Raw genomic sequence first — 15,606 nt, 5'->3', positions numbered from 1 at the left:
GTGGCTATAAGCTAGACATGAACCACCCTGACTTCAAGAGGGAAATCAAGCGCTACTCAAGGACTAGATCCACTACTCAATGCTAGGTCAGTGAGAAAGGAAGCTTGCTATAAAAATTCATGGATAGCCTAACATAGTTACACAGCACGAAACACATAGTCAAAATGTGGATTTATGAGGCTTAGTGATGTAATGAACTTGTAAGTCAAGCCCTAGCCTATAGCCAACATAAAGCCAAGCTGAGACAGTGGGTGCAGCAATGTAAAACAATTGTGCATATTAAAGGAAAAGGTGATGAAGATATTGCAACATAATGAAGCTACACAATGGTTAATGTTAGATGTGACCTCCTAGGAGAACATGTGATCTATTTGGCAGTTTTGATTGGACCATATTAGATGGTCATTGCATGGTATTACGTAGAGGCCACTTGGCACTCTACTATTGATGGAACGTTGTTGGCAAATCTAGAGGCTTCTCTGCATGGTGGCTCTTGGAGGTCTTACGACACTTGGTTATCTCCACGAGGCGTCTGGCAGTGATTAGAGCTCGGTGGCTCTCACAATATAGCTGATGGAGACGATGACCTCCTTCTTTTTGTCCAAGCCCTTGTGGCTAAGTCTGTACTACTCATTGTAGGTCCGTAGTAGAGTCGGTTCCTTCTCTTCTTTTGTATTGGCAAAAAGCCTTGTAGGGATGAGCCTCAATCCTGTGTCATAGCAGTTAATTCGGATGTATCTAGCTTCTTAATTCTATAGTTATTCATCTAAGTCTATTGAGCCTTAGTCGCATATTATTTGCATAAGTAAATCTCGTAATCTTTGATTGATTATTCTTTTGTCTAAAGAAGAAAAGGCTCCAAAACCATCAGTGGTATCAGAGCGAGGAAGAAGAAGCACACATGAGCGAGGATTCCGTTTAGTACATGAGGTGGAATTAGTAGGGGCTTGGGAGGTGTGGCTAGAGGGATGGATTCTTTCAAGCCTCATCTTTTAGATGATAGGGATGATCCAAGGATTATTAGGGATATGGAAAAAGGAAAGGGAAAGCAAAAGAGGTGTACTCCAGCCTTTTGATCTAAGTAAACACATTTCCCCCCCCTCTACACTTGCAGAGAAAGGGAGAAATGGATCAAGATGTATGAGGAAGATAGATGGATGTGAGAGGATACATTATACCTTTAAGAAGAAGCAACAAACGTCAACCATTTTCAAGGGAGCAATGTGTGTTTCCTATTAAATTCCCATTATAACTAGAAGATGCTCTTGTAAGAAAATAATACAACGTTTGTGCTCAACAGATAACAGGATCTCATACGCAAGAGAGAAAACAGATAGTATGGAGAATCAAAAATTTGATTATTGTAAAACCGATACAATAGATGGCACTCCTCCCAGCTGCGCGCTCCTGTGAAAGAAGCTTTGATGGCGTGCTGGAAACAGTAGAGGACAGAGGCTGGATGCTAAGGAATCAGGGTTGCTATAGCCAGTGATGAAATGGGCTTCACAGGCTTGCTCTTATATAGCCACCACAAGTATCGGTTAGAGCCAATTGGGTGACTGACCCAGTCTGCCGAAAACGGCCGATTGGGGGTCAGTCCCAAAATAGGCCACTGACCACACGATAGAACCGGTGCGCAAAATAGAGCAACTAACCTAAAAAGTCCGTTCGGACCAGAGCCATCCGGGATCATCTGAGGCTCCAAACGGGCCCCGCAACCCGAGAGTGGGCTGCCCCGAGAAATGCTCCGTCTACCCTCAGTGCGGTCAGTCATCGGATGCCTTCCCACACTTGCATGTAGCCTAGTTGGCAGTGTGCCAACTCTATCTGAAGCCGTCCAGCCATCAGGCCACACATGGCCCCCATTTGGTGTCCAAACCAGGACCTACCAGATAACCGAGCTACTCAAATGCCTTCTCCTCATATGGGGGGCTTACAAGTAGAGTTAGATGGCTCCCGCATAGTTACATGAGAGTGGAGCATTGATATCTAACACCCCCCTCAATGTCCACCCACAAGTGAACTTACTTTTTCGGTCTAATGCCAAGTCGATGAAGATGCCTCTCTAGCAAGTCTCTTCCAAGAGCCTTCGTGAAGATGTCCGCAGCATTCTCTGTAGTCAGACAGTACACCAAGTCGACCTCTCCATCCATGATGAGCTCGCGTACAAAGTGATATTGAATCTCAATGTGTTTTGTGCAAGCGTGGAACACAGGGTTCTTTGCAATCGCCATGCAACTCTGATTGTCACATGATAACTGTGTAGGCTTGTTCTGCACTGCACCCATGTCCCCTAAAATCCTCCTCAACCACACTGCCTTACAAGAAGCAAAGCCTGCTGATTTGTACTCAGCCTTTGTACTCAGCCTCGGTAGAAGAAAGAGCAGCAGTGGGTTGCTTCTTGCTGACCCATGACACAGCTCCAGATCCAAGTGAGAAACAGTAACCTATCACTGATCTCCTGCTGTCCACGTCTCCTGCCCAATCCGAGTCACATAATCTGGTCAAGATGTTCCCCTTGGTATAGGTGATGCCATAATCAAGTGTGCCTTTGATGTGTTTTAGCACCCGCATCCCTGCCCTCTAATGGTTCTCCCGGGGCTTATTGGAAAACCTGCTTAGTAAACCAGTCGCAAAGCTAATGTCCGACCGCGTGTTGCATAGGTAAATCAAGCTGCCCACAAGCCTTTTATACTTTGCTTCGTCGACTAGTGGTGATGAATCCTCATTTGAGAGCTTCACGTCAACCTCCATAGGGGTACCAATTGTCTTGCACTCAGCCATGCCAAATGCCTTCAGTATCTCTCCAGCATACTTCAGCTGTGAAATGAAGATCTGTTTTGGCTCTTGCCAAACTTCAATCCCCAAACAGAAATGCATCAGTTCGAGGTCTGCTGTCATTTCAAACTCTCTTCCTGGCAAATGCTTTTTCTACGAGATCTTCTCTTGATGGTTCCCTATTATGACAAGGTCGTCCACGTAAAGGACCACGATCATACACTTGCCTCCTTCTCTGAAGATATACAAATTTGCATCAGATGGGCTCCTCCTGAGCCCGTTTTGCAGAAAGTAGGCATCAATTCACTGGTACCACGCTCGTGGGGCCCGTTTCATCCCGTAAAGTGCCTTCTTCAGTTTACAGACTTTACCTTCTGAACCAGGGATCACAAAACCTAGTGGTTGTTCCACGTATACCTCCTCCTTGAGATCTCCATTCAGAAAGGCAGATTTTACATCCATCTGAAACACGGGCCAACTTCCCTGGGTTGCTAAAGCCAAAACACTCCGAATTGTGGTTAGTCGAGTTGTGGGAGCAAAAGTATCCTAATAATCAAAACCATGTACCTGTACGAATCCTTTTGCCACGAGCCGAGCCTTGTACTTATCCAACGTGCTGTCGGACTTGTACTTAGTCTTGTACACCCACTTGGTGTCGATTACCTTGCGTTTTGTTGGACGATCCACAAGGTCCCAACTTCATTACGGAGCCATACTTCGACTGCATAGCCTCCATCCACCTATCATCACCCTGTGCCTCTTCAAGACACTTGGGTTCATCAGCATGGATCACCTCTGTCATCAAAGCATAGTTGACCAAGTGTTCCTGCGCCCTTCTTTGCTCCTCTAATCTCTTGGACTGGCAATTTTTGGATGGTTCCTCCTCAATGGCTAGAGGTTCTCTGCCATCCAAAAGCTGCTTTACCCACTTCAGGAATGGCTGTTGCCGTTGTGGTTCTGCAGGCTCTTCTTCCTCTTCTTTATCTTGAATCTTCCCAAGCACCGTTGGGGGAGTTCGGTCTGCTGTTGGTGGTTGTATTGATGGATATCTTGGTCCTGGTTGTCTGGGAAGGAAGAGTCCTCCTCCAATCGATGTGGTTGTTTTAAGAAGACCACATCACGACTTACTATTACCTTCTTGGTAACAGGGTTATAGAGATGGTAACCATTCGCCTCTTCACTGTAGCCCAATAAAATACACTTCCGGCTCTTCGGTTCCCATTTGGTCCAGTTAGCATTAGGTACATGCACAAAATAGTCACATCCAAAAACTCTGAAATGTGCAGCTGAAGGTTTCTTACCAGAAAAGGCCTGTAATGGAGTCATCAGGTTCACAGCCTTCATGTAGCTATGATTCAGAATGTAAACTGCCGTGTTACATGCTTCAGCCCAGAAAGTCTTTGGCAAATCTTTCCCTTTCATCATACTCCTACCCATTTCATAGATGACGCACATCTTGCATTCTACTACTCCATTTTGCTGTGATGTATGTGACGGGGGTTTCTGCCTCTTGATCCCGTGACTTTTGTAGTAACTTTCGAATTTAGTTGATGTGAACTCCACCTCTGTCTGATCTCAATTTCTTCACCTTCCTCCCCGTTTCTTTCTCGACCATTACGTGCCATTCTTTGAACTTACTAAAAGCCTCGTCTTTAGTCTTCAGGAAGTATATCCATATCCTTCTACTGTAGTCGATCAGCATCATGAAGTAGTAGGAACCACCCAAAGCTTCCGTCTCCATCTTTTCGTAGAGGTCCATGTGAACGAGCTCTAGAGGAGCCTTTGCCCTGCTGGCCTCTTTATGAAAGGGATGCCGATGCTGCTTGCCCATCATGCAAGCTTCACATACATCGGGAAGATCTGTAATTTTTGGTAGGTCTGCAATCATTCCACTTTTATGCATCTCCTTTAAAGAACTAAGGTTTAGATGACCAAACCTCTCATGCCACAGCTTAGTGTTCTTCACATCTGCTCGAGCACTGAAAGCTAAGAGTTCGTAGATGTTGTTACAACGTGTACCTTTACCAACGACCTTCCCTTGAAGATCCAAAATCTATGTGCCATTCTTATCGAAGTGAACTTTGAGGTCCCGATCCGTGATCATAGAAATGGACAACAAGTTCCTCTTGATATCTGGCACATAAAGAACATCGGACAACTGTTTTACAACTCCATCTGACTTGAGAGCAATCGTACCTTTTCCTTTTGCTGGACATTTTGCATCATTGCCGACTACTACCAGGATGTCATTCCCTACCGGCTGTAGAGAGGTATACCAATCCTTCCGACTGGTCATGTGGTGCGATGCACCACTGTCAATGATCCAAGGTTCATCCGTAGGTACATGAACTGCCTTCGTGCAAATTTCCTCAATTGCTATGAACAACTCTACTGGTACGCTGTTGCTGGACTCTTTCTTTACTCCGTTCTTCTCATCTGCAATCTTCTTCCGGCACTCATTCTACTTGTGCCCTGCCTTGTTGCAATAGAAGCACTTGATCTTCTTCTTTCTCTTTTTATCATCAGAAGAAGATGGGTTACCAGAGTCCTTACCCTTACCTTTCTTTGATCTAGCGTAGAAAGCCAAATCTTCTCCAGTCCTCGTCTTTTGATGCATCTCCTCCTCCAGAAGCATCGCGCGTTGAAATCCTCAAAGTTAAGGGGTGGGTTTTTGTTCTGCGTATTCAGCGCCGTAACAAGACCGTCTTACTTTGGTGGGAGAATCCATACGCACCTCCGTGCTAGATTCTCGCTAGTGATGGTGATGCCAATCGCAGTCATCTAATCGCACAGATTCTTCACCCTGGTGATGAACTTCTCTGCCGCTTCAGACTCATACAGTTTCTCGTTCGCGAGTTGAGTCTCCAGATTCTGAATCCGCGTCAGATTCATGGTCTCGTACTGATTTTTCAAGACCGTCCATGCCTCCTCCGCTGTGGTGACATCTTGAATTAACGCCATGACGGAATCACTTACACTGCAGAGAATAGAACACAGTGCATCTGCATTTCTTCTTGTCCATGCGATAATCTCATCTGTAGTTGGTACTATCTGTTGTGCTACATTGGCCAGATTCGGCGGTCTCCGGTCTCAGGATCGGCTTCATGTCCACCCCAGTAGTAGTATCCCAAAGCTCATATGTGCTTAGGATGGTCTTCATCTTGAACTTCTAGAGTGGATATTAGTGCCATCCAACTTTTTGCTTTCGCTGAACGGTGGGATTCGCATTCTTGTGGGCTAGGCCATCTCTCACAATCTGATGGCAAACAGAAACACACTACCAAATCTTCTTGCTAGAGTCCAGGCTCTGATACCATGTAAGAAAACAATACAACGTCTGTGCTCAACAGATAACAGGATCTCGTATGCAAGAGAGAAAACAGATAGTATGGAGAATCAAAAATTTGATTACTGTAAAACTGATACAATAGATGGCACTGTCTCCCAGCTGTGCACTCCTGTGAAAGAAGCTTCGATGGCGTGCTGGAAATAGTAGAGGATGGAGGCTAGATGCTAAGGAATTAGGGTTGCTGTAGCCAGTGATGAAATGGGCTTCATGGGCTTGCTCTTATATAGCCACCATAAGTATCGGTTAGAGCCAATTGGGTGACTGACCCAATCCGCCCAAAACGGTCGACTAGGGGTCTGTCCCAAAATAGGCCATCGACCACATGATAGAATCAGTGCCCAGAGCCATCCGGGATCATCTGAGGCTCCAAACGGGCCCCGCAACCCGAGAGTGGGCTGCCCCGAGAAATGCTCCATCTACCCTCAGTGCGGTCAGTCATGGGATGCCTTCCCACACTTGCATGTAGCCTAGTTGGCGGTGTGCCAACTCTATCTGAAGTCGTCCAACCATCAGGCCACACATGGCCCCCATCTGGTGTCCAAACCAGGACCTACTGGATAACTGAGCTACTCAAATGCCTTCTCCTCATATGGGGGGCTTACAAGTAGAGTTAGCTAGTTCCCGCGTAGTTACACGAGAGTGGAGCATTGATATCTAACATCTCTCATGGAAGCCAAGGAATAAGTAAATTATAGAGATTAAACTTACTATGCAGTTTTCATATGCATCTAAGTCTTTTGATTAAGTTTATAATTCCTTATTGATTTCAAGACATTGAATACAACTCTCTAAAGTTACTTTGTTTTTCGTTATATCTCTTCAATATACCATTTTCAATGCATTTGGATGTTTTGTCACCACTTTACAAATTAAAATACTTTTGATCAATGAGTAATGTCAAAATTTGCATTAGTACTAGGGATGCAAAACTCATTGAAGGTGAATTGGACTATGTTGAAATCTTATGAGAAATTTTTCAAGATAAGTATAATTTAGGCATTGTTCTTATGAACAATTTCACTAGTATAAAAGGATTGGTGAAAGATGTACTCTATGTTCCAAAGCTCACCAAGAATCTCGTGTTAGTTGGGCAAATGACGAAACACAACTATCGAGTTATCTTTGATGGAGATGAATGCAAAATCAAAGACAAATCTAGAGGATATCACCTAGTAGGAAAAGTAGTCAAGGAAGGATGCTTGTTCAAAATGCTAGCTTCAATTCCAGATTTGCATGCCATGTCATCTCAGCAACAGTTGATGCCACTTTCCACAGTATGGCACAAGAGATATGGACATGTCAATTCCAAAAGCTTGATACAACTCAAAAATCAAAATATGGCAATTGGAATTCCAAAACTACAGTTTCTTGGAAAAGTTTGGGATGCATGTTGCTTCATTAAACTAAAGTGAACCAACTTTGGTAGAGGCACCTCTCAAGAAAGAGGTATTCTTGATTTGATTCATATAGATGTATGGGTTTATGCATAGACCCGTAGCATCAATGGTTCACTTTACTACTTGACTTTCATTGATGACTACAATAGACATTGTTGGGTCTAATTTTTGAAAGAGAAATCTAAAGTCTTTTTCAGATTTCAAGAACTCAAAGCCATGGTTGAGAACCAAACTGGTAGAAAGATCAAGTCATGAGAACAGACACAGAAGGTGAATACATGTCTTCAACATTCATGAACTTTTACAAAAGTAATGGCATTCGAAGACAATTCACTTGTGTAGATACTCCCCAGTAGAATGCAAGAGCTAAAAGGAAGAACGGTACTTTAGCAGATAGTGCTAGAGCAATGCTTAGTGAGAAGCATCTTTTAAATCAGTATTGGGCAAATGCAATTACCCATTGCAAACTACTTAATCACCTTTCGATCGAACCAATATAGGGTATGACACCTTATGAAGCATTTATTGGATACAAGCAATGCATTGGGCATCTCTGCATGTTTGGTTGCATAGCATATACCCACATACATGACGATCATCGCAGAAAGTTGGATGTGAAGTCACGTAAGTGCATCATGGTTGGCTACAGTGAAGAAAGCAAAGCATACAAGTTGTATGATCCCATTAATCGAAAGGTCGTTATCTCTAGAGGTGTAATATTTCATGAAGAATCTTAATGGAAAACATCAAATACACAAGTGATAGACACACTGATTACTCAGTCACCCATAGAAAAGTTTGATGAAGAAGAGCAAGAATTTGCCTTATACACCCCAAGAAGAGCAGCAACTCAGACGGTCTACTAGGGAAAGCAAACCACCAGCCAAATTGACATATGCTTAGAAAGGGAAAGCAATTCAGGTTGAAACTACCAATTATGCTCTTATGACTACCATCATGGCCACAGAAGAGCCAGTGTACTTCGAAGATGCAGTTGACAAGCCAGAATGGCAAACTAAAATGCATGAAGAAATGCAAGCTTTGTACAAAAACAATACTTGGGAATTATGCAACCTTCCACCAGGAAAGAAGGCCATATTAACAAACAAATGGGTTTACAAAGTGAAGTACCATCTAGATAGAAGCATTGAAAGATACAAAGCCAGACTAGTTGTAAAAGGATTTGCACAGCAATATGGTCAAGATTATGATGAGACTAGTTGTAAAAGGATTTGCACAGCAATATAGTCAAGATTATGATGAGACTAATGCTCCAATAGTAGCAAAGATGGATTCCATATGGTTCTTGATATCACTCATGACACTCAGCAAATGGAATGTGTACTAGCTAGATGTCAAGAATGCTTTTCTCAATGGTTACCTAGAGGAGGAAGTCTACATGTAACAACCAGCAAGTTATGTTGAACTAGGGAATGAGAATTAGGTTTACCATATCAAGAAAAGTCTCTATAGCTTAAAGCAAGCACCCAGAAGTTCATATAACAGAATTGACAAGTATTTTGCTAATCTGGGATACATGAAGTCCAATGCAGATCATACTCTCTACTATAAAGTTCAAGGGGAAGACATCACCATTGCAATTTTGTATATAGATAATCTGATTGTGACAAGATGCAATGATAGCTTCATTGAAACAAGAATTATCTGCAGAGCTCGACATGAAAGATCTTGGACTTATGCATTATTGTCTTGGAATTGAGTTCTAAAGAGACTCAGACAGCACCTTCATGAGTTTGCTAAAATATGTTGACAGTCTCTTGAAGAAGTTTCATATGGTAGATTGCAAGATTGCAGCCACTCCCATGCAACAAAGTTTGAAACTTATAAAAGATCCATAAAGGCCTACAGCCAATGACAGATAGTACTATCAGTAGCTCATCGGATCTCTTATATATCTGACTATCATAGGGCCAGATATTTGTTATGTAGTAAGTTCACTTGAACAGTTTACAGCAAATCTAAAATAGTCTCACTAGAATGCAGCCAAAAGAGTCTTGATATACATCAAAGGTACAAGTCAGTTTGGAATAGAATATAGAGGAAGTCATCTAAGGTTGGCATGGATACTGTGATGACTATATAAGAGATCATGACACTAGGAGATCCACATAGGGAGCTGCATTCTTCCTTGATAAACGTGCTATCTCATGGTTGTCCCCAATAAACAGCCAACTAGTTCTTTGCCTTCAACAAAAGAAGAATATAGGGCACTCACAGAGCAGGTGCATGTGAGGCTATATGGCTTAGAAGACTATTGTCAGAAATAGATTACTTTGATGAAACAAAGCCAACAACAATATATTGTGATAATCGATCATCTCAATCATTAGCCAAGAATCTAGTATATTGCTCCAGGACAAAGCACATTGATGTCAAAGAGCACTTCATCAGAGCAAGAGTGTTACTTGGGTTGGTGACATCACACTGCAACATTGTCACAACAAAGAGAATGACATGGGCACAATCAACATATAGTAAACAACCTCAACAAAACCTTGCGTAGAGTGTTCCGCAAGGTGAAGGTGGATGAAGTAGAGAGGAGAAATAGATATGACTGTAACACCATTAAAGGGACATGAAATTTGCACAACATATTGGGCTTTCTAGACTACCACCTTTGTCTCAAAACATGATAGCTTTCCTATGTTTGTAGTGCATGCATCATGGGAGATATGACAAGTGTGACGACATTGTGGGGATGAAAGGCCACTATGCCTTAACCCTAGTTACATACACAATACTCAACATATATATATGAATGACAGAGAAGATAAGGGTGATTCAACACCCACAAATCTGTGTGTTCCTCTCTAGCCCTCACCCTCTCTTGTTTTTGCTTCCATTGTGAACTCACGACTGGTATCAAAGCTTTGGGGTTCTCTGTCTCCTTCTTGAGCATGTGAAGAGATTGCACGAGCTTTCTGCATTCATGAGGCAGCGAGCTAGGATCAGTTCTCAAAGCGACGTTGATATCCAGAGTTTGAGGTAGAATTTTGGCTTGAAGTCTTCAATAATGATGTAGAGGACTTCAAGAGCTACATGTTTGCTTTTTATGTTGTCTCAGTATGAGCTCTCTCTCAAATAGGCCTGGAGAGGAGAAACAATGCAATTCGTGTGTTGCATCCGCACTTATGGGTCACCATTTTGTGATTTTTCTCTACGATCATGTTTGGGATGGCCTAAAACATTTGCCTGCAAAATTTATCCTAATTCCATGAAGTTTTATAGCTATGGTGGTGAACCTTTGTGTGTAGGCATCTTCCTCATTTCATTTTTCTTCCGTTGGTGGGATGTTAACTTCCAGGCCACCATTCTCTAAACTGTTAGTTCCGTTGGATTTAGAGTGGTCCAAAACCTTTATTTGCAAACCCAATCTCAATTTCGTGCAGGATTGATGTCTTGGTGATTCTCTATTTACAAAAATTCTTCAAAGTTCTCCAAGGTTTTGGTTGGTTACCACGTGGTAGATAAGGCTAGTCCCTTATGATTATTTGCCTAAGGTTATATTTGCAAGTGAAATGCATGGTTTGCAAGGGTTGACTCCCTCACCGGATGAGATTTTAGAGTTGCGACAAAAGGGAAAAGTGTGCAGATTGTGCCACTGAGTCCGGATATGCAGTGACGCCCATGTTTTAAGGCATCTCAAATTTGCTTTACAGTATCGGCCATTGCCTTGAGGCCATGATTTTTGGCATACTCTATGTAAATCACTCATTGCAGTTTGGATTCTTTATTGGCCATTTGGATGCATTGCGGTCCTTGTTGGGTGCGTTGATAGGCCTAGATTACCTTGTGGGATGTCATTTTGATGGACACATTGCACATGGATGCTATTTTATGCTAACGGACAGCTTTGACACATTGTAGTTGATGCACTGATATTGCTATGCTCTCTTGGATGAGATATTGTTGATGTATATGTCCATGGACGGTGTTTATGCTTGAGGCATTTGGCACTTATTGCTTTTGGATTGCCATTGTAGTTGGCATTTTCTTTTGGGCCAGAGATTTGCTCATATGGATGCATAGAATATGCACATGAGTCAGTTGCATTTTGATGCTTTGGGCTTTGAGTTTTGGTGATATTGCACTATATTGTGGTATACATTTGGGTGCACCCGGTATTTGGTATGATTCTTTCTTGCAAGCACTGGCACTTGGGATTTTGCTTTATTTGCATCATGGCATCCTCTTCCATGCCTAAAAATGAGCTTTTTAGCATTAAAAAGTTTGATGGGACAAACTTTTCTTTGTGGAAAGAATAGATAAGGGATGTGCTTATTCAAAAGAAGCAGATTAAACCCTTGGAAGGGATTGAAGCTAAGCTTATAGCTATGTCTACAGATGATTGGAATGAGTTGGATGCATTAGCAAGTCTACTATTAGACTTCATCTTGTAGAGTCTGTTTATTTCACTGTATCACAAGCAAATCCACTGCCAAGGTTGTGGTGCCATATCTGCGTTGTCGGTGGCCATGATGAGAACAGTTGCATCTTCAACATGCGCAACAACCCGCCTCGACCTCAACAATACTAAGTGGCACCCATGCTAGTATACAGGCAACAGGCACTTGCACAAGTGCCCCCATCTCCGAGGCTAAACCTTGTTCCCGTTCAGACACAAGTCCCACAACTACTTAGGAATCCGAATCCACGACCATATCCAAGAGCACCAAATCCAGCTCCTTAGGCAGTTCCCATACATCAATTACAAGCCAAGGAAGTAGACTCACCATTTGAGTATGAAGCAGAGTACCCAGTGTACTATGTAGAAGATGTAGAGGGTCTGATACCAATTTATGCAAATCAAGTACATCCCAACACATATCCCACATACGGTTAAGGAGAAAATCATCGGATCGCAGAGTGCCCTCATCGTGGTAGCCCAGCTACTTTCCAACCCCTCTGTAGAGATTGTGGCATAGGAGATGCATGTATGGATTGTCCCATGAAAAATAAAGGCCCAGAACAAATAGAGGTTAAGCCTGACGTCCCAATCGGCATCATTGGGGTGGACCATCAAAGTCTGGGTCCAAGTCTGGGTCCGGCAAATGTAATATCACAACCTGTAAATGTAATTACACGCCAACAGAAAGAGACCACCAAGGACCCTAACATTCCAATCCAATCAAAGAGACTTCTTAAAAAGAAAGCACAAGTGCCTCCACCTCCGCCAAGCAATGAGCAGTCGAGCTCATCCACATCAACTCTCGAGCCTCAAATAAAAGAAGCTCCATACCCAAATGCAAAGGTGGAGAAGGCTCGCTTCCAGGCACATCAACAATCCATGACTTGGCTCCACAAAGTATTGATACTGTACTCGAGCCTTTGTTCCAACAACAGACTCCACAACATAATGTACCACCACGTCAACTTGAAGGAGCTGCACTCTCTAGCATCCTGAGTTGCCTTGTGTCAATTCCCATTGGGATCCTCCTACGGAATTGTTCCAATCTCTCGGAGAGTTTCAAAGGATGGATTGAACTCGCAAATCCCCGTCCACCTATGAATGACATCGAAGATATCCCTGTGAGGATGGGTGAGAGATATGACATATGCAACATTACTGTGCCTTTGATCCACAAGGCATATAATGAAGTCCAAGCCATAGTGGATGGTGGAGCAGATGTAAATGTCCTATCAAAGAAGCTCTACAAAGAATGGGGTCTCCCACCAATGCAAAAGGCTAATTTCAACATATGCCTTGCCGATGATTCATGGGCTAAACCCTTGGGAATAGTAAATGGTGTGTCCACAAAGATCGCAGGAGTCCGCTTTTCCCTTCAATTCACAATCTTATGAAGTTTTGGGAACCCCAAGTCTTCAATAATTTCCACTAGATTATTACACGTGCACTCACTAGCATATGCACGTTTTTGCACATATAGTTTGCACTAGATTGTTACACGCACACTCACTAGCATATGCACATTTTTGCACATTAAGGAAGACCTAATTAATTTTGTATTAGGGACGATTGAGTCTTAGTTTCCCTATTGAATCCCACAAATAAGCATATAGTTAGTCCCTACCTAATCGACACATCACATGCATTCACATGATTTTGCATAGGCATATAATAGATTGCATCAATAATAGTATCACACACTTTCATTCCATACTCTCAAAGCATGCAATGAATTCACAAGCAGGACAAGAAGCTATGCCAAAACTCAAGAGGAATTGGCAAAAGTGTCTGTAGCCTCAGCAACGAGACCCCCGCCAAACATCACAGCCATCTGCTAAATGCAAAAATATCAGACTTGCATACAAACTTATCTACAAGCTCAATGATATGGGTGCAATTGCATCCAACATGTATGCAAGATAGCAAGAAATGCCAGCCTCAACAACGAGACCCCCGCCAAACCTCTTCCCAAGAAGATTCGATGTCAGAGTTCGCAGCCTCAGCAACGAGATCCCCTCTGAAATTCACAACCATCCATCCCTCCTCAAGAGGAGATAAGCTTCCTGACTATAGATCATAAATTGTATGGTGCAAAAGCATTATAGCAAGAACGACTCACATGCCACAAGCTCAACAACCATTGGGTTACGCACATGGCATTCCAACTCTGAAATCAAAATAAGCCATAACCCAAGGATGGGTGATAAAATGGATCCGGGAGTAGGTTGTCTCTATGCCAACATGGACTTAGGTAGAATAGAATGTGTGTGTAGAGTAGCGGCAAAGCTTCGCTTATACTTGCATAAGGGTAGAAATAATCCCTCTTAGAAATCCAACTTGCATGTTCTACATGCAAGTTCTACATACGAGTTCTACATGCAACTCCTACATGCGAGTTCTACATGCAAGTTCTACATGCAACTCCTACATGCAACTCCTACATGCCGGTTCTACATGCAACTCCTACATGCGAGTTCTACATGCAAGTTCTACATGCAACTCCTACATGTGAGTTCTACATGCAACTCCTACATGCGAGTTCTACATGCAACTTCTACATGTAGAGAGATAATCTCTTACAATTCCTACATGTAGAGAGAGAAGCTCTCCAACTTGTATAAATACCCCATAATGGAATGAAGCCCACACTCTTTGGGGCATTGTGTTGAGTTCTACATTGGTATTCCAAGCAATTGTCTCAAGTGTCCATGCTTCCTTGCACTCCACGTCCAAAAGCATGTCCTTACCTTGCAACTCCTCCTCCCCTCTCCTCCAACCTTGCAACCCATCCTCTCCCTCTCCTCCTCCCTCCTCCTCCTCCTCCTCCTCCCTCTTCCTCCTCCTCCTCCCTCCTCCTCCTCCTCTCTCTCCTCCTCCCTCCTCCTCTTCCCTCCTCCTCCTCCTCCTCCTCCCTCCTCTCTTCTCTTTCCCCCATGATCTTACACCTTCTTCCTCTCCCACTCCTATGCTCCCCCTAAACCCTTAGTTCCTCAACCCTTAATCTCCATGATCTATAAGGGAGACGAGTTCTCCACCATGTACTGTACTCTAAACCTTGGAACCTCTTCTAAACTTTGGAACTCCTAACTGTGGAACCTCCTTCTAATCCTTGGAACTACTTCTAACCCTGGAACCTCCTTCTAAACCTTGGAACTCCTTCTAACCCTGGAACCTCCTAAACTTTGCAACTCCTTCTAACCCTAGAATCCCTTCTATACCTTGGAACCTCCTTCTAACGCTTAAACTCCTCCTAAACCCTGCAACCCCCAATGAAGGTGAAAGCCTTCATTACCTCAACCATGATGATACAAGTTCCTTTTACACATGCATGCACTATGTTTGCTTACCACACTTAAGCCTACGTCGCTCAACGGAACATGACTTGAGGTCCTAAGCTACACGTATACTACAAACGACAACCCCAATATATTTGTAGGTGACAAAAAGCCTCGGAACCCTACATACTGAGAATACCCTGCTCTTTCTACAGAAGCCATAGGAAAGAGCTAATAGAAGCTAGAGTTGTTTGTCTACTCTCATCTAGTTAGAGCTATTAAGTTTGATATGCAAGTTGTGCCCTCAAAAAGAAGGGTCAAAGGCTATAGAAATTTGATGGACACTCATGATCACATCATGTGTCGTATCAAAAGCAT

This window comes from Dipteris shenzhenensis, chromosome 14 (genome assembly GCF_047967505.1).
Source record: "Dipteris shenzhenensis isolate YYH24624 ecotype China chromosome 14, Dip_SZ_1.0, whole genome shotgun sequence".
Lineage (NCBI taxonomy): Eukaryota > Viridiplantae > Streptophyta > Polypodiopsida > Gleicheniales > Dipteridaceae > Dipteris > Dipteris shenzhenensis.
Note: the sequence above shows the minus strand (reverse complement) of the source record.